We start from the raw sequence: 25,043 nt of genomic DNA on the forward strand, positions 1-25,043 counted from the left end.
ACAGCCCCTATGAGGATTATTCGGAAACCGAGTTCCATTACTTTTTGCTCAGATTCATTTCCGGACGACTCCGAATGGATGTGAATGCAATTTCATAAATCCATAGGGACAAATTATGAAAAGAAATCAAATAAAAGGGCGGCCTCAATTTTTGTTCCATACCTCGTGTACTACCCCTTACGAGGATTATTCGGAAACCGAGTGCCATTATTATCAACTCCGATTCACTTCCGGATGAACCCCAATGGACCCGAATGCAATTTCATAAATCCATAGGGATAAATTATGAAAAGAAATACAAAAAACAAGCCGCCACAATTTTTGCTCAACACCTCGTGTACTACCTCCTACGAGGATTATTCGGAAACCGAGTTCCTATCGGTTTTAGCTCCGATTCGCTTCCGGACGATCCCGAATGGATGCGAATGTAATTTCATAAATCCATAGGGACAAATTATGAAAAGATATCCAAAAAATAGGCCGCCTCAATTTTCGCCCCATTCCTCGTGTACTACCCCCTACGAGGATTATTCGGAAACCGGAGTTCCTACCGGTTTTAGCTCCGATTCGCTTCCGGACGACCCCGAATGGAAGCGAATGCAATTTCATATATCCATAGGGACAAATTATGAAAAGATATCTAAAAAACGGGACGCCTCAATTTTTGCTCCATACCTCGTGTACTACCCCCTACGAGGATTATTCGAAAACCGAGTTCCATTACTTTTTGCTCTGATTCACTTCCAGACGACTCCGAATGGACGCGAATGCAATTTCATAAATCCATAGGGACAAATTATGAAAAGAAATCAAAAAAATGGGAAGCTTTAATTTTTGCTCCATACCTCGTGTACTACCCCTTACGAGGATTATTCGGAAACCGAGTGCCATTACTCTCAGCTCTGATTCACTTCCGGATGAACCTGAATGGACACGAATGCAATTTCATAAATCCATAGGGACAAATTATGAAATGAAATCCAAAAAACGGTCTGCCTCAATTTTTGCTCCATACCTCGTGTACTACCCCCTAGGAGAATTATTCAGAAACCGAGTTTCTATCGGTTTTAGCTCCGATTCGGTTCTGGACGAACCCGAATGGACGCGAATGTAATTTCATAAATCCATAGGGACAAATATGAAAAGATATCCAAAAAACAGGCCGCCTTAATTTTCGCTCCATAACTCGTGTACTACCCCCTACGAGGATTATTCGGAAACCGAGTTCCATACGTTTCAGCTCCGATTCACTTCCGGACGACCCCGAATGGACGCGAATGCAATTTCATAAATCCATAGAGACGAATTATGAAAAGAAATCCAAAAAATGGGCCGCCCCAATTTTTGCTCCATACCTCGTGTACTAACCCCTACGAGGATTATTCGGAAACCGAGTGCAATTACTATCAGCTCCGATTCACTTCTGGATGAACCCGAATGGACGCGAATGCAATTTCATAAATCCATAGGGACAAATTGTGAAAAGAAATCCAAAAAATGGGCCGCCTCAATTTTTGCTCCATACCTCGTGTACTACCCTCTACGAGGATTATTCGGAAACCGAGTTCTATTCGTTTCAGCTCCGATTCACTTCCAGACGACCCTGAATTGACGCGAATGCAATTTTATAAATCCATAGGGACAAATTATGAAAAGGAATCCAAAAAACGGGCTGCCTAAATTTTTACTCCATACCTCGTGTACAACCCCCTACGAGGATTATTCGGAAACCGAGTTCCATTCATTTCAGTTCCGATTCACTTCCGGATGACCCCGAATGGACGCGAATGCAATTTCATAAATCCATAGGGATAAATTATGAAAAGAAATCCAAAAAAAGGGCCGCCTCAATTTTTTCTCCATACCTTGTGTACTACCCCTACAAGGATTATTCGGAAACTGAGTGCCATTACTATCAGCTCCCATTCACTTCCGGATGAACCCGAATGTACGCGAATGCAATTTCATAAATCTATAGGGACAAATTATAAAAAGAAATCAAAAAAGGGGCAGCCTCAATTTTTACTCCATAGCTGGTGTACTACCCCCTACGAGGATTATTCGGAAACCGAGTTCCATTCGTTTCAGCTCCGATTCACTTCCGGACGACCTCAAATTGATGTGAATGCAATTTCATAAAAACATAGGGAAAAATTATGAAAAGGAATCCAAAAAATGTGCCGCCTCAATTTTTGCTCTATACCTCGTGTACTAACCCCTACGAGGATTATTCGGAAACCGAGTTCCTTACGTTTTGCTCCGATTCACTTCCGGACGATCCCGAATGGACGCGAATGCAATTTCATAAATCCATAGGGACAAATTATGAAAAGAAATCCAAAAAACGGGCCTCCTCAATTTTTGCTCCATACGTCGTGTACTACCCCCTACGAGGATTATTCGGAAACCGAGTTCCATTCGTTTCAGCTCCGATTTTCTTCTGGACGACACTGAATGGACGTGAATGCAATTTCATAAATCCATAGGGACAAATTATGAAAAGAAATCCAAAAAACGGGCCGCCTAAATTTTTGCTCCATACCTCGTGTACAACCCCCTACGAGGATTATTCGGAAACCGAGTTCCATTACTTTTTGTTCAGATTCATTTCCGGACGACTCCGAATGGACGTGAATGCAATTTCATAAATCCATAGGGACAAATTATAAAAAGAAATCAAATAAAAGGGCAGCCTCAATTTTTGCTCCATACCTCGTGTACTACCCCTACGAGGATTATTCGGAAACCGAGTGCCTTTACTATCAGCTCCGATTCACTTCCGGAAGAACCCCAACGGACGCGAATGCAATTTCATAAATCCATAGGGACAAATTATGAAAAGAAATATAAAAAACGAGCCGCCGCAATTTTTGCTCCATACCTCATGTACTACCCCCCTACGAGGATTATTTGGAAACAGAGTTCCTATCAGTTTTAGCTCCGATTCGCTTCCGGACGACCCCGAATGGAAGCGAATGCAACTTCATAGATCCATAGGGACAAATTATGAAAATATATCCAAAAAACAGGCCGCCTCAATTTCTGCTCCATACCTCGTGTACTACCCCCTTCGAGGATTATTCGGAAACCGAGTTCCATTCGTTTCACCTCTGATTCGCTTCCGGAAGACCCCGAATGGACGCAAATGCAATTTCAAAAATTCAAAGGGAAAAATTATAAAAAGATATCCAAAAAATGGGATGCCTCAATTTTGGCTCCATACCTCGTGTACTACCCCCTACGAGGATTATTCGGAAACCAAGTGCCATTATTCTCAGCTCTGATTCGCTTCCGGACGATCCCGAATGGACGCGAATGTAATTTCATAAATCCATAGGGACAAATTATGAAAAGATATCCAAAAAACAGGCTGCCTTAATTTTCGCTCCATACCTCATGTACTACCCCCTATGAGGATTATTCGGAAACCGAGTTCCATACGTTTCAGCTCCGATTCACTTCCGGACGACCCCGAATGGACGCGAATGCAATTTCATAAATCCATAGGGACGAATTATGAAAAGAAATCCAAAAAATGGGCCGCCTCAATTTTTGCTCCATACCTCGTGTACTAACCCCTACGAGGATTATTCGGAAACAGAGTTCCATTACTTTTTGCTCCGATTCACTTCCGGACGACCCCGAATGGACGCGAATGCAATTTCATAAATCCATAGGGACAAATTATGAAAAGAAATCGAAAAAACGGGCCGCCTCATTTTTTGCTCCATAACTCGTGTACTACCCCCTACGAGGATTATTCGGAAATAGAGTTCCATTACTTTCAGCTCTGATTCACTTTCGGATGACCCCCAATCGACGCGAATGCAATTTCATAAATCCATAGGGACATATTATGAAAAGAAATCCAAAAAATGGGCCGCCTCAATTTTTGCTCCATACCTCGTGTACTACCCCCTACGAGGATTATTCGGAAATCGAGTTCCATTCGTTTCAGCTCCGATTCACTTCCGGACGACCCTGAATGGACGCGAATGCAATTTTATAAATCCATAGGACAAATTATGAAAATATATCCAAAAAACAGGCCGCCTCAATTTTCGCTCCATACCATGTGTACTACCCCCTACGAGGATTATTCGAAAACCGAAGTTCCTATCGGTTCTAGCTCCGATTCGCTTCCGGACGACCCCGAATGGAAGCGAATGCAATTTCATAAATCCATAGGGACAAATTATGAAAAGATATCCAAAAAATGGGCCGCCTCAATTTTTGCTCCATATCTCGTGTATTACCCCCTACGAAGATTATTCGAAAACCGAGTTCCATTACTTTTTGCTCCGATTCACTTCCGGATGACTCCGAATGGACGCAAATGCAATTTCATAAATCCATAGGGACAAATTATGAAAAGAAATCAAAAAACGGGCAGCTTCAATTTTTGCTCCATACCTCGTGCCCTACGAGGATTATTCGGAAACCGAGTGCAATTACTATCAGCTCCGATTCACTTCCGGAAGAACCCGAATGGACGCGAATGCAATTTCATAAATCCATAGGAAAAAATTGTGAAAAGAAATCCAAAAAACGGGCCGCCTCAATTTTTGCTCCATATCTCGTGTACTACCCCCCTACGAGGATTATTCGGAAACCGAGTTCCATTCATTTCAGCTCCGATTCACTTCTAGACGACTCCGAATGGACGCGAATGTCATTTCATAAATCCATTGGGAAAAATTATGAAAAGAAATCAAAAAAATGGGCCACCTCAATTTTTGCTCCATACCTCGTGTACTACCCCCTACGAGGATTATTCGGAAATCGAGTTCCTTACGTTTTGCTCCGATTCACTTCCGGACGATCCCGAATGGACGCGAATGCAATTTCATAAATCCATAGGGACAAATTGTGAAAAGAAATTCAAAAAACGGGCCGCCTCAATTTTTGCTCCATACCTCGTGTACTACCCCCTACGAGGATTATTCAGAAACCGAGTTCCATTCGTTTCAGCTCCGATTAACTTCTGGACGACCCTGAATGGACGTGAATGCAATTTCATAAATCCATAGGGACAAATTATGAAAAGGAATCCAAAAAACGGGCTGCCTAAATTTTTACTCCATACCTCGTGTACAACCCCCTATGAGGATTATTCGGAAACCGAGTTCCATTCGTTTCAGTTCCGATTCACTTCCGGACGACCCCGAATGGACGCGAATGCAATTTCATAAATCCATAGGGACAAATTATGAAAAGAAATCCAAAAAAAGGGCCGCCTCAATTTTTTCTCCATACCTTGTGTACTACCCCTACGAGGATTATTCAGAAACTGAGTGCCATTACTATCAGCTCCCATTCACTTCCGGATGAACCCGAATGTACGCGAATGCAATTTCATAAATCTATAGGGACAAATTATGAAAAGAAATCAAAAAAGGGGCAGCCTCAATTTTTACTCCATAGCCTGTGTACTACCCCCTACGAGGATTATTCGGAAACCGAGTTCCATTCGTTTCAGCTCCGATTCACTTCCGGACGACCTCAAATGGACGCGAACGCAATTTCATAAAGACATAGGGACAAATTATGAAAAGGAATCCAAAAAACGTGCCGCCTCAATTTTTGCTCTATACCTCGTGTACTAACCCCTACGAGGATTATTCGGAAACCGAGTTCCTTACGTTTTGCTCCGATTCACTTCCGGACGATCTCGAATGGACGCGAATGCAATTTCATAAATCCATAGGGACAAATTGTGAAAAGAAATCCAAAAAACGGGCCGCCTCAATTTTTGCTCCATACCTCGTGTACTACCCCCTACGGACGAGGATTATTCAGAAACCGAGTTCCATTCGTTTCAGCTCCGATTAACTTCTGGACGACCCTGAATGGACGTGAATGCAATTTCATAAATCCATAGGGACAAATTATGAAAAGAAATCCAAAAAACGGGCCGCCTAAATTTTTGCTCCATACCTCATGTACAACCCCCTACGAGGATTATTCGGAAACCGAGTTCCATTACTTTTTGCTCAGATTCATTTCCGGACGACTCCGAATGGACGTGAATGCAATTTCATAAATCCATAGGGACAAATTATGAAAAGAAATCAAATAAAAGGGCAGCCTCAATTTTTGCTCCATACCTCGTGTACTACCCCCTACGAGGATTATTAGGAAACCGAGTGCCATTACTATCAGCTCCGATTCACTTCCGGATGAACTCCAATGGACGCGAATGCAATTTCATAAATCCATAGGGACAAATTATGAAAAGAAATATAAAAAACGAGCCGCCGCAATTTTTGCTCCATACCTCGTGTACTACCCCCTACGAGGATTATTTGGAAACAAAGCTCCTATTGGTTTTAGCTACGATTCGCTTCCGGACGATCCCGAATGGACGAGAATTCAATTTCATAAATCCATAGGGACAAATTATAAAAAGACATCCAAAAAATAGGCCGCCTCAATTTTCGCCCCATTCCTCGTGTACTACCCCCTACGAGGATTAGTCGAAAACCGGAGTTCCTACCGGTTTTAGCTCCGATTCGCTTCCGGACGACCCCGAATGGAAGCGAATGCAATTTCATAGATCCATAGGGACAAATTATGAAAAGATATCCAAAAAATGGGCCGCCTCAATTTCTGCTCCATACCTCGTGTACTACCCCCTTCGAGGCTTATTCGGAAACCGAGTTCCATTTTTTCAGCTCTGATTCGCTTCCGGAAGACCCCGAATGGACGCAAATGCAATTTCAAAAATCCAAAGGGACAAATTATAAAAAGATATCCAAAAAATGGGACGCCTCAATTTTGGCTCCATACCTCGTGTACTACCCCCTACGAGGATTATTCGGAAACCGAGTGCCATTATTCTCAGCTCTGATTCGCTTCCGGACGATCCCGAATGGACGCGAATGTAATTTCATAAATCAATAGGGACAAATTATGAAAAGATATCTAAAAAACAGGCCGCCTCAGTTTTCGCTCCATACCTCGTGTACTACCCCCTACGAGGATTATTCGGAAACCGAGTTCAATTCGGAAACCGAGTTCAATACGTTTCAGCTCCGATTCACTTCCGGACGACCCCGAATGGACGCGAATGCAATTTCATAAATCCATAGGGACGAATTATGAAAAGAAATCCAAAAAATGGGCCGCCTCAATTTTTGCTCCATACCTCGTGTACTAACCCCTATGAGGATTATTCGGAAACAGAGTTCCATTACTTTTTGCTCCGATTCACTTCCGGAAGACCCCGAATGGACGCGAATGCAATTTCATAAATCCATAGGAAAAAATTGTGAAAAGAAATCCAAAAAACGGGCCGCCTCAATTTTTGCTCCATATCTCGTGTACTACCCCCCTACGAGGATTATTCAGAAACCGAGTTCCATTCATTTCAGCTCCGATTCACTTCTAGACGACTCCGAATGGACGCGAATGTCATTTCATAAATCCATTGGGAAAAATTATGAAAAGAAATCAAAAAAATGGGCCACCTCAATTTTTGCTCCATACCTCGTGTACTACCCCCTCCGAGGATTATTCGGAAACCGAGTTCCATACGTTTCAGCTCCGATTCACTTCCGGACGACCCCGAATGGACACAAATGCAATTTCATAAATCCATAGGGACGAATTATGAAAAGAAATCCAAAAATGGGCCGCCTCAATTTTTGCTCCATACCTCGTGTACCAATCCCTACGAGGATTATTCGGAAACCGAGTTCCATTACTTTTTGCTCCGATTCACTTCCGGACGACCCCGAATAGACGCGAATGCAATTTCATAAATCCATAGGGACAAATTACGAAAAGAAATCGAAAAAACGGGTCGCCTCAATTTTTGCTCCATAACTCGTGTACTACCCCCTACGAGGATTATTCGGAAATCGAGTTCCATTACTTTCAGCTCTGATTCACTTTCGGATGACCCCCAATCGACGCGAATGCAATTTCATAAATCCATAGGGACATATTATGAAAAGAAATCAAAAAAAGGGGTCGCCTCAATTTTTGCTCCATACCTCGTCTACTACCCCCTACGAGGATTATTCGGAAATCGAGTTCCATTCGTTTCTGCTCCGATTCACTTCCGGACGACCCTGAATGGACGCGAATGCAATTTTATAAATCCATAGGGACAAATTATGAAAATATATCCAAAAAACAAGCCGCCTCAATTTTCGCTCCAAACCACGTGTACTACCCCCTACGAGGATTATTCGGAAACCGGAGTTCCTATCGGTTCTAGCTCCGATTCGCTTCCGGACGACCCCGAATGGAAGCGAATGCAATTTCATAAATCCATAGGGACAAATTATGAAAAGATATCCAAAAAACGGGCCGCCTCAATTTTTGCTCCATACCTCGTGTACTACCCCCAACGAGGATTATTCGAAAACCGAGTTCCAATAGTTTTTGCTCCGATTCACATCCGGATGACTCCGAATGGACGCGAATGCAATTTCATAAATCCATAGGGACAAATTATGAAAAGAAATCAAAAAACAGGCAGCCTCAATTTTTGCTCCATACCTCGTGTACTACCCCCTACGAGGATTATTCGAAAACCGAGTTCCATTACTTTTTGCTCCGATTCACTTCCAGACAACTCCGAATGGACGCGAATGCAATTTCATAAATCCATAGGGACAAATTATGAAAAGAAATCAATAAAATGGGAAGCCTCAATTTTTGCTCCATACCTCGTGTACAACCCCCTACGAGGATTATTCGGAAACCGAGTGCCATTACTCTCAGCTCTGATTCACTTCCGGATGAACCCGAATGGACACGAATGCAATTTCATAAATCCATAGGGACAAATTATGAAAAGGAATCCACAAAACGGGCTGCCTAAATTTTTTCTCCATACCTCGTGTACAACCCCCTATGAGGATTATTCGGAAACCGAGTTCCATTCGTTTCAGTTCCGATTCACTTCCGGACGACCCCGAATGGACGCGAATGCAATTTCATTAATCCATAGGGACAAATTATGAAAAGAAATCCAAAAAAAGGGTCGCCTCAATTTTTTCTCCATACCTTGTGTACTACCCCTACGAGGATTATTCAGAAACTGAGTGCCATTACTATCAGCTCCCATTCACTTCCGGATGAACCTGAATGTACGCGAATGCAATTTCATAAATCTATAGGGACAAATTATGAAAAGAAATCAAAAAAGGGCCAGCCTCAATTTTTACTCCATAGCTGGTGTACTACCCCCTACGAGGATTATTCGGAAACCGAGTTCCATTCGTTTCAGCTCCGATTCACTTCCGGACGACCTCAAATGGACGCGAATGCAATTTTATAAAGACATAGGGAGAAATTATGAAAAGGAATCCAAAAAACGTGCTGCCTCAATTTTTGCTCTAGACCTCGTGTACTAACCCCTACGAGGATTATTCGGAAACCGAGTTCCTTACGTTTTGCTCCGATTCACTTCCGGACGATCCCGAATGGACGCGAATGCAATTTCATAAATCCATAGGGACAAATTGTGAAAAGAAATCCAAAAAACGGGCCGCCTCAATTTTTGCTCCATACCTCGTGTACTACCCCCTACGAGGATTATTCAGAAACCGAGTTCCATTCGTTTCAGCTCCGATTCACTTCTGGACGACCCTGAATGGACGTGAATGCAATTTCATAAATCCATAGGGACAAATTATGAAAAGAAATCCAAAAAACGGGCCGCCTAAATTTTTGCTCCATACCTCGTGTACAACCCCCTACGAGGATTATTCGGAAACCGAGTTCCATTACTTTTTGCTCAGATTCATTTCCGGACAACTCCGAATGGACGTGAATGCAATTTCATAAATCCATAGGGACAAATTATGGAAAGAAATCAAATAAAAGGGCAGCCTCAATTTTTGCTCCATACCTCGTGTACTACCCCCTACGAGGATTATTCGGAAACCGAGTGCCATTACTATCAGCTCCGATTCACTTCCGGATGAACCCCAATGGACGCGAATGCAATTTCATAAATCCATAGGGACAAATTATGAAAAGAAATATAAACAATGAGCCGCCACAATTTTTGCTCCATACCTCGTGTACTACCCCCTACGAGGATTATTTGGAAACAGAGTTCCTATCGGTTTTAGCTACGATTCGCTTCCGGACGATCCCGAATGGACGCGAATTCAATTTCATAAATCCATAGGGACAAATTATAAAAAGACATCCAAAAAATAGGCCGCCTCAATTTTCGCCCCATTCCTCGTGTACTACCCCCTACGAGGATTAGTCGGAAACCGGAGTTCCTACCGGTTTTAGCTCCGATTCGCCTCCGGACGACCCCGAATGGAAGCGAATGCAATTTCATAGATCCATAGGGACAAATTATGAAAAGATATCCAAAAAACGGGCCGCCTCAATTTTTGCTCCATACCTCGTGTACTACCCCCTTCGAGGATTATTCGGAAACCGAGTTCCATTCGTTTCAGCTCTGATTCGCTTCCGGAAGACCCCGAATGGACGCAAATGCAATTTCAAAAATCCAAAGGGACAAATTATAAAAAGATATCCAAAAAATGGGACGCCTCAATTTTGGCTCCATACCTCGTGTACTACCCCCTACGAGGATTATTCGGAAACCGAGTGCCATTATTCTCAGCTCTGATTCGCTTTCAGACGATCCCGAATGGACGCGAATATAATTTCATAAATCAATAGGGACAAATTATGAAAAGATATCCAAAAAACAGGCCGCCTCAATTTTCACTCCATACCTCGTGTACTACCCCCTACGAGGATTATTCGGAAACCGAGTTCAATATATTTCAGCTCCGATTCACTTCCGGACGACCCCGAATGGACGCGAATGCAATTTCATAAATCCATAGGGATGAATTATGAAAAGAAATCCAAAAAATGGGCCGCCTCAATTTTTGCTCCATACCTCGTGTACTAACCCCTACGAGAATTATTCGGAAACAGAGTTCCATTACTTTTTGCTCCGATTCACTTCCGGAAGACCCCGAATGGACGCGAATGCAATTTCATAAATCCATAGGAAAAAATTGTGAAAAGAAATCCAAAAAACGGGCCGCCTCAATTTTTGCTCCATATCTCGTGTACTACCCCCTACGAGGATTATTCGGAAACCGAGTTCCATTCATTTCAGCTCCGATTCACTTCTAGACGACTCCGAATGGACGCGAATGTCATTTCATAAATCCATTGGGAAAAATTATGAAAGAAATCAAAAAAATGGGCCACCTCAATTTTTGCTCCATACCTCGTGTACTACCCCCTACGAGGATTATTCGGAAACCGAGTTCCATACGTTTCAGCTCCGATTCACTTCCGGACGACCCCGAATGGACGCGAATGCAATATCATAAATCCATAGGGACGAATTATGAAAAGAAATCCAAAAATGGGCCACCTAAATTTTTGCTCCATACCTCGTGTACCAATCCCTACGAGGATTATTCGGAAACCGAGTTCCATTACTTTTTGCTCCGATTCACTTCCGGACGACCCCGAATACACGCGAATGCAATTTCATAAATCCATAGGGACAAATTATGAAAAGAAATCGAAAAAATGGGCCGCCTCAATTTTTGCTCCATAACTCGTGTACTACCCCCTACGAGGATTATTCGGAAATCGAGTTCCATTACTTTCAGCTCTAATTCACTTTCGGATGACCCCCAATCGACGCGAATGCAATTTCATAAATCCATAGGGACATATTATGAAAAGAAATCCAAAAAAGGGGTCCCCTCAATTTTTGCTCCATACCTCGTCTACTACCCCCTACGAGGATTATTCGGAAATCGAGTTCCATTCGTTTCTGCTCCGATTCACTTCCGGACGATCCTGAATGGACGCGAATGCAATTTTATAAATCCATAGGGACAAATTATGAAAATATATCCAAAAAACAGGCCGCCTCAATTTTCGCTCCAAACCACGTGTACTACCCCCTACGAGGATTATTCGGAAACCGGAGTTCCTATCGGTTCTAGCTCCGATTCGCTTCTGGACGACCCCGAATGGAAGTGAATGCAATTTCATAAATCCATAGGGACAAATTATGAAAAGATATCCAAAAAACGGGCCGCCTCAATTTTTGCTCCATACCTCGTGTACTACCCCCAACGAGGATTATTCGAAAACCGAGTTCCAATAGTTTTTGCTCCGGTTCACTTCTGGATGACTCCGAATGGACGCGAATGCAATTTCATAAATCCATAGGGACAAATTATGAAAAGAAATCAAAAAAACGGGCAGCCTCAATTTTTGCTCCATACCTCGTGTACTACCCCCTACGAGGATTATTCGGAAACCGAGTGCCATTACTCTCAGCTCTGATTCACTTCCGGATGAACCCGAATGGACACGAATGCAATTTCATAAATCCATAGGGACAAATTATGAAATGAAATCCAAAAAACGGTCTGCCTCAATATTTGCTCCATACCTCGTGTACTACCCCTACGAGGATTATTCAGAAACCGAGTTCCTATCGGTTTTAGCTCCGATTCACTTCCGGACGAACCCGAATGGACGCGAATGTAATTTCATAAATCCATAGGAACAAATATGAAAAGATATCCAAAAAACAGGCAGCCTCAATTTTCACTCCATAACTCGTGTACTACCCCCTACGAGGATTATTCGGAAACCGAGTTCCATACGTTTCAGCTCCGATTCACTTCCGGACGACCCCGAATGGACGCGAATGCAATTTCATAAATCCATAGGGACGAATTATGAAAAGAAATCCAAAAAATGGGCCACCCCAATTTTTGCTCCATACCTCGTGTACTAACCCCTACGAGGATTATTCGGAAACTGAGTGCAATTACTATCAGCTCCGATTCAATTCCGGATGAACCCGAATGGACGCGAATGAATTTCATAAATCCATAGGGACAAATTGTGAAAAGAAATCCAAAAAATGGGCTGCCTCAATTTTTGCTCTATACCTCGTGTACTACCCTCTACGAGGATTATTCGGAAACCGAGTTCCATTCGTTTCAGCTCCGATTCACTTCCAGACGACCCTGAATTGACGCGAATGCAATTTTATAAATCCATAGGGACAAATTATGAAAAGGAATCCAAAAAACGGGCTGCCTAAATTTTTACTCCATACCTCGTGTACAACCCCCTATGAGGATTATTCGGAAACCGAGTTCCATTCATTTCAGTTCCGATTCACTTCCGGACGACCCTGAATGGACGCGAATGCAATTTCATAAATCCATAGGGACAAATTATGAAAAGAAATCCAAAAAAAGGGCCGCCTCAATTTTTTCTCCATACCTTGTGTACTACCCCTACGAGGATTATTCAGAAACTGAGTGCCATTACTATCAGCTCCCATTCACTTCCGGATGAACCCGAATGTACGCGAATGCAATTTCATAAATCTATAGGGACAAATTATGAAAAGAAATCAAAAAAGGGGCAGCCTCAATTTTTACTCTATAGCTGGTGTACTACCCCCTACGAGGATTATTCGGAAACCGAGTTCCATTCGTTTCAGCTCCGATTCACTTCCGGACGACCTCAAATGGACGCGAATGCAATTTCATAAAGTCATAGGGACAAATTATGAAAAGGAATCCAAAAAACGTGCCGCCTCAATTTTTGCTCTATACCTCGTGTACTAACCCCTACGAGGATTATTCGGAAACCGAGTTCCTTACGTTTTGCTCCGATTCACTTCCGGACGATCTCGAATGGACGCGAATGCAATTTCATAAATCCATAGGGACAAATTATGAAAAGAAATCCAAAAAATGGGCCGCCTCAATTTTTGCTCCATACCTCGTGTACTACCCCCTACGAGGATTATTCAGAAACCGAGTTCCATTCGTTTCAGCTCCGATTCACTTCTGGACGACCCTGAATGGACGTGAATGCAATTTCATAAATCCATAGGGACAAATTATGAAAAGAAATCCAAAAAATGGGCCGCCTAAATTTTTGCTCCATACCTCGTGTACAACCCCCTACGAGGATTATTCGGAAACCGAGTTCCATTACTTTTTGCTCAGATTCATTTCCGGACGACTCCGAATGGACGTGAATGCAATTTCATAAATCCATAGGGACAAATTATGAAAAGAAATCAAATAAAAGGGCAGCCTCAATTTTTGCTCCATACCTCGCGTACTACCCCCTACGAGGATTATTCGGAAACCGAGTGCCATTACTATCAGCTCCGATTCACTTCCGGATGAACCCCAATGGACGCGAATGCAATTTCATAAATCCATAGGGACAAATTATGAAAAGAAATATAAAAAACGAGCCGCCGCAATTTTTGCCCCATACCTCGTGTACTACCCCCTACGAGAATTATTTGGAAACAGAGTTCCTACCGGTTTTAGCTCCGATTCGCTTCCGGACAACCCCGAATGGAAGCGAATGCAATTTCATAGATCCATAGGGACAAATTATGAAAAGATATCCAAAAAACGGGCCACCTCAATTTCTGCTCCATACCTCGTGTACTACCCCCTTCGAGGATTATTCGGAAACCGAGTTCCATTCGTTTCAGCTCTGATTCGCTTCCGGAAGACCCCGAATGGACGCAAATACAATTTCAAAAATCCAAAGGGACAAATTATAAAAAGATATCCAAAAAATGGGACGCCTCAATTTTGGCTCCATACCTCGTGTACTACCCCCTACGAGGATTATTCGGAAACCGAGTGCCATTATTCTCAGCTCTGATTCGCTTCCGGACGATCCCGAATGGACGCGAATGTAATTTCATAAATCAATAGGGACAAATTATGAAAAGATATCCAAAAAACAGGCCGCCTCAATTTTCGCTCCATACCTCGTGTACTACCCCCTACGAGGATTATTCGGAAACCGAGTTCAATACGTTTCAGCTCCGATTCACTTCCGGACGACCCCGAATGGACGCGAATGCAATTTCATAAATCCATAGGGACGAATTATGAAAAGAAATCCAAAAAATGGGCCGCCTCAATTTTTGCTCCATACCTCGTGTACTAACCCCTACGAGGATTATTCGGAAACAGAGTTCCATTACTTTTTGCTCCGATTCACTTCCGGACGACCCCGAATGGACGCGAATGCAATTTCATAAATCCATAGGGACAAATTATGAAAAGAAATTGAAAAAACGGGCCGCCTCATTTTTTGCTCCATAACTCATTTACTACCCCCTACGAGGATTATTCGGAAATCGAGTTCCATTACTTTCAGCTCTGATTCACTTTCGGATGACCCCCAATCGACGCGAATGCAATTTCATAAATCCATAGGGACATATTATGAAAAGAAATCCAAAAAATGGGCCGCCTCAATTTTTGCTCCATACCTCGTGTACTACCCCCTACGAGGATTATTCGGAAATCGAGTTACATTCGTTTCAGCTCCGATTCACTTCCGGACGACCCTGAATGGACGCGAATGCAATTTTATAAATCCATAGGACAAATTATGAAAATATACCCAAAAAACAGGCCGCCTCAATTTTTGCTCCATACCTCGTGTACTACCCCCTACGAGGATTATTCGAAAACCGAGTTCCATTACTTTTTGCTCCGATTCACTTTTGGATGACTCCGAATGGATGCGAAAGCAATTTCATAAATCCATAGGGACAAATTGTGAAAAGAAATCTAAAAAACGGGCCGCCTGAATTTTTGCTCCATATCTCGTGTACTACCCCCATACGAGGATTATTCGGAAACCGAGTTCCATTCATTTCAGCTCCGATTCACTTCTAGACGACTCCGAATGGACGCGAATGTCATTTCATAAATCCATTGGGAAAAATTATGAATAGAAATCAAAAAAATGGGCCACCTCAATTTTTGCTCCATACCTCGTGTACTACCCCCTACGAGGATTATTCGGAAACCGAGTTCCATACGTTTCAGCTCCGATTCACTTCCGGATGACCCCGAATGGACGCGAATGCAATTTCATAAATCCATAGGGACGAATTATGAAAAGAAATCCAAAAATGGGTCGCCTCAATTTTTGCTCCGTACCTCGTGTACCAATCCCTACGAGTATTATTCGGAAACCGAGTTCCATTACTTTTTGCTCCGATTCACTTCCGGACGACCCCGAATAGACGCGAATGCAATTTCATAAATCCATAGGGACATATTATGAAAAGAAATCGAAAAAACGGGCCGCCTCAATTTTTGCTCCATAACTCGTGTACTACCCCCTACGAGGATTATTCGGAAATCGAGTTCCATTACTTTCAGCTCTGATTCACTTTCGGATGACCCCCAATCGACGCGAATGCAGTTTCATAAATCCATAGGGACAAATTATGAAAATATATCCAAAAAACAGGCCGCCTCAATTTTTGCTCCAAACCACGTGTACTACCCCCTACGAGGATTATTCAGAAACCGGAGTTCCTATCGGTTCTAGCTCTGATTCGCTTCCGGACGACCCCGAATGGAAGCGAATGCAATTTCATAAATCCATAGGGATAAATTATGAAAAAATATCCAAAAAATGGGCCGCCTCAATTTTTGCTCCATACCTCGTGTACTACCCCCTACGAGGATTATTCGAAAACCGAGTTCCAATACTTTTTGCTCCGATTCACTTCCGGATGACTCCGAATGGACGCGAATGCAATTTCATAAACCCATAGGGACAAATTATGAAAAGAAATCAAAAAAACGGGTAGCCTCAATTTTTGCTCCATACCTCGTGCCCTACGAGGATTATTCGGAAACCGAGTGCAATTACTATCAGCTCCGATTCACTTCCAGATGAACCCGAATGGACGCGAATGCAATTTCATAAATCCATAGGGACAAATTGTGAAAATTAATCCATAAAACGGGCCGCCTTAATTTTTTCTCCATACCTCGTGTACTAACCCCCTACGAGGATTATTCGGAAACCGAGTTCCATTCATTTCAGCTCCGATTCACTTCCGGATGAACCCGAATGGACGCGAATGTCATTTCATAAATCCATTGGGAAAAATTATGAAAAGAAATCAAAAAAATGGGCCACCTCAATTTTTGCTCCATACCTCGTGTACTACCCCCTACGAGGATTATTCGGAAACCGAGTTCCATACGTTTCAGCTCCGATTCACTTCCGGATGACCCCGAATGGACGCGAATGCAATTTCATAAATCCATAGGGACGAATTATGAAAAGAAATCCAAAAAATGGGCCGCCTCAATTTTTGCTCTATACCTCGTGTACTAACCCATACGAGGATTATTCGGAAACCGAGTTCCATTACTTTTTGCTCCGATTCACTTCCGGACGACCCCGAATGGACGCGAATGCAATTTCATAAATTCATAGGGACAAATTATGAAAAGAAATCGAAAAAATGGGCCGCCTCAATTTTTGCTCCATAACTCGTGTACTACCCCCTACGAGGATTATTCGGAAATCGAGTTCCATTACTTTCAGCTCCGATTCACTTTCGGATGACCCCAAATGGACGTGAATGAAATTTCATAAATACATAGGGACATGTTATGAAAAGATATCCAAAAAATGGGCCGCCTCAATTTTTGCTCCATACCTCGTGTACTACCCCCTACGAGGAATATTCGGAAATCGAGTTCCATTCGTTTCAGCTCCGATTCACTTCCGGACGACCCTGAATGGACGCAAATGCAATTTTATAAATCCATAGGGACAAATTATGAAAAAGAATCCAAAAAATGGGCTGCCTCAATTTTTACTCCATACCTCGTGTACAACACCCTACGAGGATTATTCGGAAACCGAGTTCCATTCGTTTCAGCTCCGATTCACTTCCGGACAACCCCGAATGGACGCGAATGCAATTTCATAAATCCATAGGGAAAAATTATGAAAAGACATCCAAGAAACGGGCCGCCTCAATTTTTTCTCCATACCTCGTGTACTACCCCCTACGAGGATTATTCGGAAACTGAGTTCCATTACTATCAGCTCCCATTCACTTCCGGATGAACCCGAATGTACGCGAATGCAATTTCATAAATCCATAGGGACAAATTATGAAAAGAAATCAAAAAAGGGGCAGCCTCAATTTTTACTCCATAGCTGGTATACTACCCCCTACGAGGATTATTCGGAAACCGAGTTCCATTCGTTTCAGCTCCGATTCACTTCCGAACGACCTCGAATGGACGCGAATGCAATTTCATAAATCCATAGGGACGAATTATGAAAAGAAATCAAAAAAACGGGCAGCCTCAATTTTTGCTCCATACCTCGTGCCCTACGAGGATTATTCGGAAACCGAGTGCAATTACTATCAGCTCCGATTCACTTCCGGAAGAACCCGAATGGACGCGAATGCAATTTCATAAATCCATAGGGACAAATTGTGCAAAGAAATCAAAAAAACGGGCCGCCTCAATTTTTGCTCCATATCTCGTGTACTACCCCCTACGAGGATTATTCGGAAACCGAGTTCCATTCATTTCAGCTCCGATTCACTTCTAGACGACTCCGAATGGACATGAATGTCATTTCATAAATCCATTGGGAAAAATTATGAAAAGAAATCAAAAAAATGGGCCACCTCAATTTTTGCTCCATACCTCGTGTACTACCCCTTACGAGGATTATTCGGAAACCGAGTTCCATACGTTTCAGCTCCGATTCACTTCCGGACGACCCCGAATGGGCGCGAATGCAATTTCATAAATCCATAGGGACGAATTATGAAAAGAAATCCAAAAACGGGCCACCTAAATTTTTGCTCCATAACTCGTGTACTACCCCCTAGGAGGATTATTCGGAAATCGAGTTCCATTACTTTCAGCTCTGATTCACTTTCGGATGACCCCAAATCGACGCGAATGCAATTTCATAAATCCATATGGACATATTATGAAAAGAAATCCAAAAAATGGGCCGCCTCAATTTTTGCTCCATACCTCGTATACTACACCCTACGAGGATTATTCGGAAATCGAGTTCCATTCGTTTCTGGTCCGATTCACTTCCGGACGACCCTGAATGGACGCGAATGCAATTTTATAAATCCATAGGGACAAATTATGAAAATATATCCAAAAAATAGGCCGCCTCAATTTTCGCTCCATACCACGTGTACTACCCCCTACGAGGATTATTCGGAAACCGGAGTTCCTATCGGTTCTAGCTCCGATTCGCTTCCGGACGACCCCGAATGGAAGCGAATGCAATTTCATAAATCCACAGGGACAAATTATGAAAAGATATCCAAAAAACGGGCCGCCTCAATTTTTGCTCCATACCTCGTGTAATACCCCCTACGAGGATTATTCGAAAACCGAGTTCCAATACTTTTTGCTCTGATTCACTTCCGGATGAATCCGAATGGACGCGAATGCAATTTCATAAATCCATAGGGACAAATTATGAAAAGAAATCAAAAAACGGGCAGCCTTAATTTTTGCTCCATACCTCGTGCCCTACGAGGATTATTCGGAAACCGAGTGCAATTACTATCAGCTCCGATTCACTTCCGGATGAACCCGAATGGACGCGAATGCAATTTCATAAATCCATAGGGACAAATTGTGAAAAGTAATCCAAAAAATGGGCCGCCTTAATTTTTGCTCCATACCTCGTGTACTACCCCCCTACGAGGATTATTCGAAAACCGAGTTCCATTCATTTCAGCTCCGATTCACTTCTGGACGACTCCGAATGGACGCGAATGTCATTTCATAAATCCATTGGGAAAAATTATGAAAAGAAATCAAAAAAATGGGCCACCTCAATTTTTGCTCCATACCTCGTGTACTACCCCCTACGAGGATTATTCGGAAACCGAGTTCCATACGTTTCAGCTCCGATTCACTTCCGGATGACCCCGAATGGACGCGAATGCAATTTCATAAATCCATAGGGACGAATTATGAAAAGAAATCCAAAAAATGGACCGCCTCAATTTTTGCTCTATACCTCGTGTACTAACCCATACGAGGATTATTCGGAAACCGAGTTCCATTACTTTTTGCTCCGATTCACTTCCGGACGACCCCGAATGGACGCGAATGCAATTTCATAAATTCATAGGGACAAATTATGAAAAGAAATCGAAAAAACGGGCCGTCTCAATTTTTGCTCCATAACTCGTGTACTACCCCCTACGAGGAATATTCGGAAATCGAGTTCCATTCGTTTCAGCTCCGATTCACTTCCGGACGACCCTGAATGGACGCAAATGCAATTTTATAAATCCATAGGGACAAATTATGAAAAAGAATCCAAAAAATGGGCTGCCTCAATTTTTACTCCATACCTCGTGTACAACACCCTACGAGGATTATTCGGAAACCGAGTTCCATTCGTTTCAGCTCCGATTCACTTCCGGACAACCCCGAATGGACGCGAATGCAATTTCATAAATCCATAGGGAAAAATTATGAAAAGACATCCAAAAAACGGGCCGCCTCAATTTTTTCTCCATACCTCGTGTACTACCCCCTACGAGGATTATTCGGAAACTGAGTGCCATTACTATCAGCTCCCATTCACTTCCGGATGAACCCGAATGTACGCGAATGCAATTTCATAAATCCATAGGGACAAATTATGAAAAGAAATCAAAAAAGGGGCAGCCTCAATTTTTACTCCATAGCTGGTATACTACCCCCTACGAGGATTATTCGGAAACCGAGTTCCATTCGTTTCAGCTCCGATTCACTTCCGGACGACCTCGAACGGACGCGAATGCAATTTCATAAATCCATAGGGACGAATTATGAAAAGAAATCAAAAAAACGGGCAGCCTCAATTTTTGCTCCATACCTCGTGCCCTACGAGGATTATTCGGAAACCGAATGCAATTACTATCAGCTCCGATTCACTTCCGGAAGAACCCTTATGGACGCGAATGCAATTTCATAAATCCATAGGGACAAATTGTGCAAAGAAATCCAAAAAACGGGTCGCCTCAATTTTTGCTCCATATCTCGTGTACTACCCCCTACGAGGATTATTCGGAAACCGAGTTCCATTCATTTCAGCTCCGATTCACTTCTAGACGACTCCGAATGGACGCGAATGTCATTTCATAAATCCATTGGGAAAAATTATGAAAAGAAATCAAAAAAATGGGCCACCTCAGTTTTTGCTCCATACCTCGTGTACTACCCCTTACGAGGATTATTCGAAAACCGAGTTCCATACGTTTCAGCTCCGATTCACTTCCGGACGACCCCAAATGGGCGCGAATGCAATTTCATAAATCCATAGGGACGAATTATGAAAAGAAATCCAAAAACGGGCCGCCTAAATTTTTGCTCCATAACTCGTGTACTACCCCCTAGGAGGATTATTCGGAAATCGAGTTCCATTACTTTCAGCTCTGATTCACTTTCGGATGACCCCCAATCGATGCGAATGCAATTTCATAAATCCAAAGGGACATATTATGTAAAGAAATCCAAAAAATGGGCCGCCTCTATTTTTGCTCCATACCTCGTGTACTACACCCTACGAGAATTATTCGGAAATCGAGTTCCATTCGTTTCTGCTCCGATTCACTTCCGGACGACCCTGAATGGACGCGAATGCAATTTTATAAATCCATAGGGACAAATTATGAAAATATATCCAAAAAATAGGCCGCCTCAATTTTTGCTCCATACCACGTGTACTACCCCCAACGAGGATTATTCGGAAACCGGAGTTCCTATCGGTTCTAGCTCCGATTCGCTTCCGGACGACCCCGAATGGAAGCGAATGCAATTTCATAAATCCATAGGGACAAATTATGAAAAGATATCCAAAAAACGGGCCGCCTCAATTTTTGCTCCATACCTCGTGTAATACCCCCTACGAGGATTATTCGAAAACCGAGTTCCAATACTTTTTGCTCCGATTCACTTCCGGATGACTCCGAATGGACGCGAATGCAATTTCATAAATCCATAGGGACAAATTATGAAAAGAAATCAAAAAACGGGCAGCCTCAATTTTTGCTCCATACCTCGTGCCCTACGAGGATTATTCGGAAACCGAGTGCAATTACTATCAGCTCCGATTCACTTCCGGATGAACCCGAATGGACGCGAATGCAATTTCAAAAATCCATAGGGACAAATTGTGAAAAGTAATCCAAAAAATGGGCCGCCTTAATTTTTGCTCCATACCTCGTGTACTACCCCCCTACGAGGATTATTCGAAAACCGAGTTCCATTCATTTCAGCTTTGATTCACTTCTGGACGACTCCGAATGGACGCGAATGTCATTTCATAAATGCATTGGGAAAAATTATGAAAAGAAATCAAAAAAATGGGCCACCTCAATTTTTGCTCCATACCTCGTGTACTACCCCCTACGAGGATTATTCGGAAACCGAGTTCCATACGTTTCAGCTCCGATTCACTTCCGGATGACCCCGAATGGATGCGAATGCAATTTCATAAATCCATAGGGACGAATTATGAAAAGAAATCCAAAAAATGGGCCGCCTCAATTTTTGCTCTATACCTCGTGTACTAACCCCTACGAGGATTATTCGGAAACCGAGTTCCATTACTTTTTGCTCCCATTCACTTCCGGACGACCCCGAATGGACGCGAATGCAATTTCATAAATTCATAGGGAAAAATTATGAAAAGAAATCAAAAAAACGGGCCGCCTCAATTTTTGCTCCATAACTCGTGTACTACCCCCTACGAGGATTATTCGGAAATCGAGTTCCATTCGTTTCTGCTCCGATTCACTTCCGGACGACCCTGAATGGACGCGAATGCAATTTTATAAATCCATAGGGACAAATTATGAAAATATATCCAAAAAATAGGCCGCCTCAATTTTCGCTCCATACCACGTGTACTACCCCCTACGAGGATTATTCGGAAACCGGAGTTCCTATCGGTTCTAGCTCCGATTCGCTTCCGGATGACCCTGAATGGAAGCGAATGCAATTTCATAAATCCATAGGGACAAATTATGAAAAGATATCCAAAAAACGGGCCGCCTCAATTTTTGCTCCATACCTCGTGTAATACCCCCTACGAGGATTATTCGAAAACCGAGTTCCAATACTTTTTGCTCCGATTCACTTCCGGATGACTCCGAATGGACGCGAATGCAATTTCATAAATCCATAGGGACAAATTATGAAAAGAAATCAAAAAACGGGCAGCCTCAATTTTTGCTCCATACCTCGTGCCCTACGAGGATTATTCGGAAACCGAGTGCAATTACTATCAGCTCCGATTCACTTCCGGATGAACCCGAATGGACGCGAATGCAATTTCATAAATCCATAGGGACAAATTGTGAAAAGTAATCCAAAAAATGGGCCGCCTTAATTTTTGCTCCATACCTCGTGTACTACCCCCTACGAGGATTATTCGAAAACCGAGTTCCATTCATTTCAGCTCCGATTCACTTCTGGACGACTCCGAATGGACGCGAATGTCATTTCATAAATCCATTGGGAAAAATTATGAAAAGAAATCAAAAAAATGGGCCACCTCAATTTTTGCTCCATACCTCGTGTACTACCCCCTACGAGGATTATTCGGAAACCGAGTTCCACACGTTTCAGCTCCGATTCACTTCTGGATGACCTCGAATGGATGTGAATGCAATTTCATAAATCCATAGGGACGAATTATGAAAAGAAATCCAAAAAATGGGCCGCCTCAATTTTTGCTCTATACCTCGTGTACTAACCCCTACGAGGATTATTCGGAAACCGAGTTCCATTAGTTTTTGCTCCCATTCACTTCTGGACGACCCCGAATGGACGCGAATGCAATTTCATAAATTCATAGGGAAAAATTATGAAAAGAAATCGAAAAAACGGGCCGCCTCAATTTTTGCTCCATAACTCGTGTACTACCCCCTACGAGGATTATTCGGAAATCGAGTTCCATTCGTTTCTGCTCCGATTCACTTCCGGACGACCCTGAATGGACGCGAATGCAATTTTATAAATCCATAGGGACAAATTATGAAAATATATCCAAAAAATAGGCCGCCTCAATTTTCGCTCCATACCACGTGTACTACCCCCTACGAGGATTATTCGGAAACCGGAGTTCCTATCGGTTCTAGCTCCGATTCGCTTCCGGACGACCCCGAATGGAAGCGAATGCAATTTCATAAATCCATAGGGACAAATTATGAAAAGATATCCAAAAAACGGGCCGCCTCAATTTTTGCTCCATACCTCGTGTAATACCCCCTACGAGGATTATTCGAAAACCGAGTTCCAATACTTTTTGCTCCGATTCACTTCCGGATGACTCCGAATGGACGCGAATGCAATTTCATAAATCCATAGGGACAAATTATGAAAAGAAATCAAAAAACGGGCAGCCTCAATTTTTGCTCCATACCTCGTGCCCTACGAGGATTATTCGGAAACCGAGTGCAATTACTATCAGCACCGATTCACTTCCGGATGAACCCGAATGGACGCGTATGCAATTTTATAAATCCATAGGGACAAATTGTGAAAAGTAATCCAAAAAATGGGCCGCCTTAATTTTTGCTCCATACCTCGTGTACTACCCCCTACGAGGATTATTCGAAAACCGAGTTCCATTCATTTCAGCTCCGATTCACTTCTGGACGACTCCGAATGGACGCGAATGTCATTTCATAAATCCATTGGGAAAAATTATGAAAAGAAATCAAAAAAATGGGCCACCTCAATTTTTGCTCCATACCTCGTGTACTACCCCCTACGAGGATTATTCGGAAACCGAGTTCCATACGTTTCAGCTCCGATTCACTTCCGGATGACCCCGAATGGACGCGAATGCAATTTCATAAATCCATAGGGACGAATTATGAAAAGAAATCCAAAAAATGGGCCGCCTCAATTTTTGCTCTATACCTCGTGTACTAACCCCTACGAGAATTATTCGGAAACCGAGTTCCATTACTTTTTGCTCTCATTCACTTCCGGACGACCCCGAATGGACGTGAATGCAATTTCATAAATTCTTAGGGAAAAATTATGAAAAGAAATCGAAAAAATGGGCCGCCTCAATTTTTGCTCCATACCTCGTGTACTACACCCTACGAGGATTATTCGGAAATCAAGTTCCATTCGTTTCTGCTCCGATTCACTTCCGGACGACCCTGAATGGACGCGAAT

Source organism: Apium graveolens, chromosome 7 (assembly GCF_009905375.1).
Source record: "Apium graveolens cultivar Ventura chromosome 7, ASM990537v1, whole genome shotgun sequence".
In the NCBI taxonomy this organism is placed as follows: Eukaryota; Viridiplantae; Streptophyta; class Magnoliopsida; order Apiales; family Apiaceae; genus Apium; species Apium graveolens.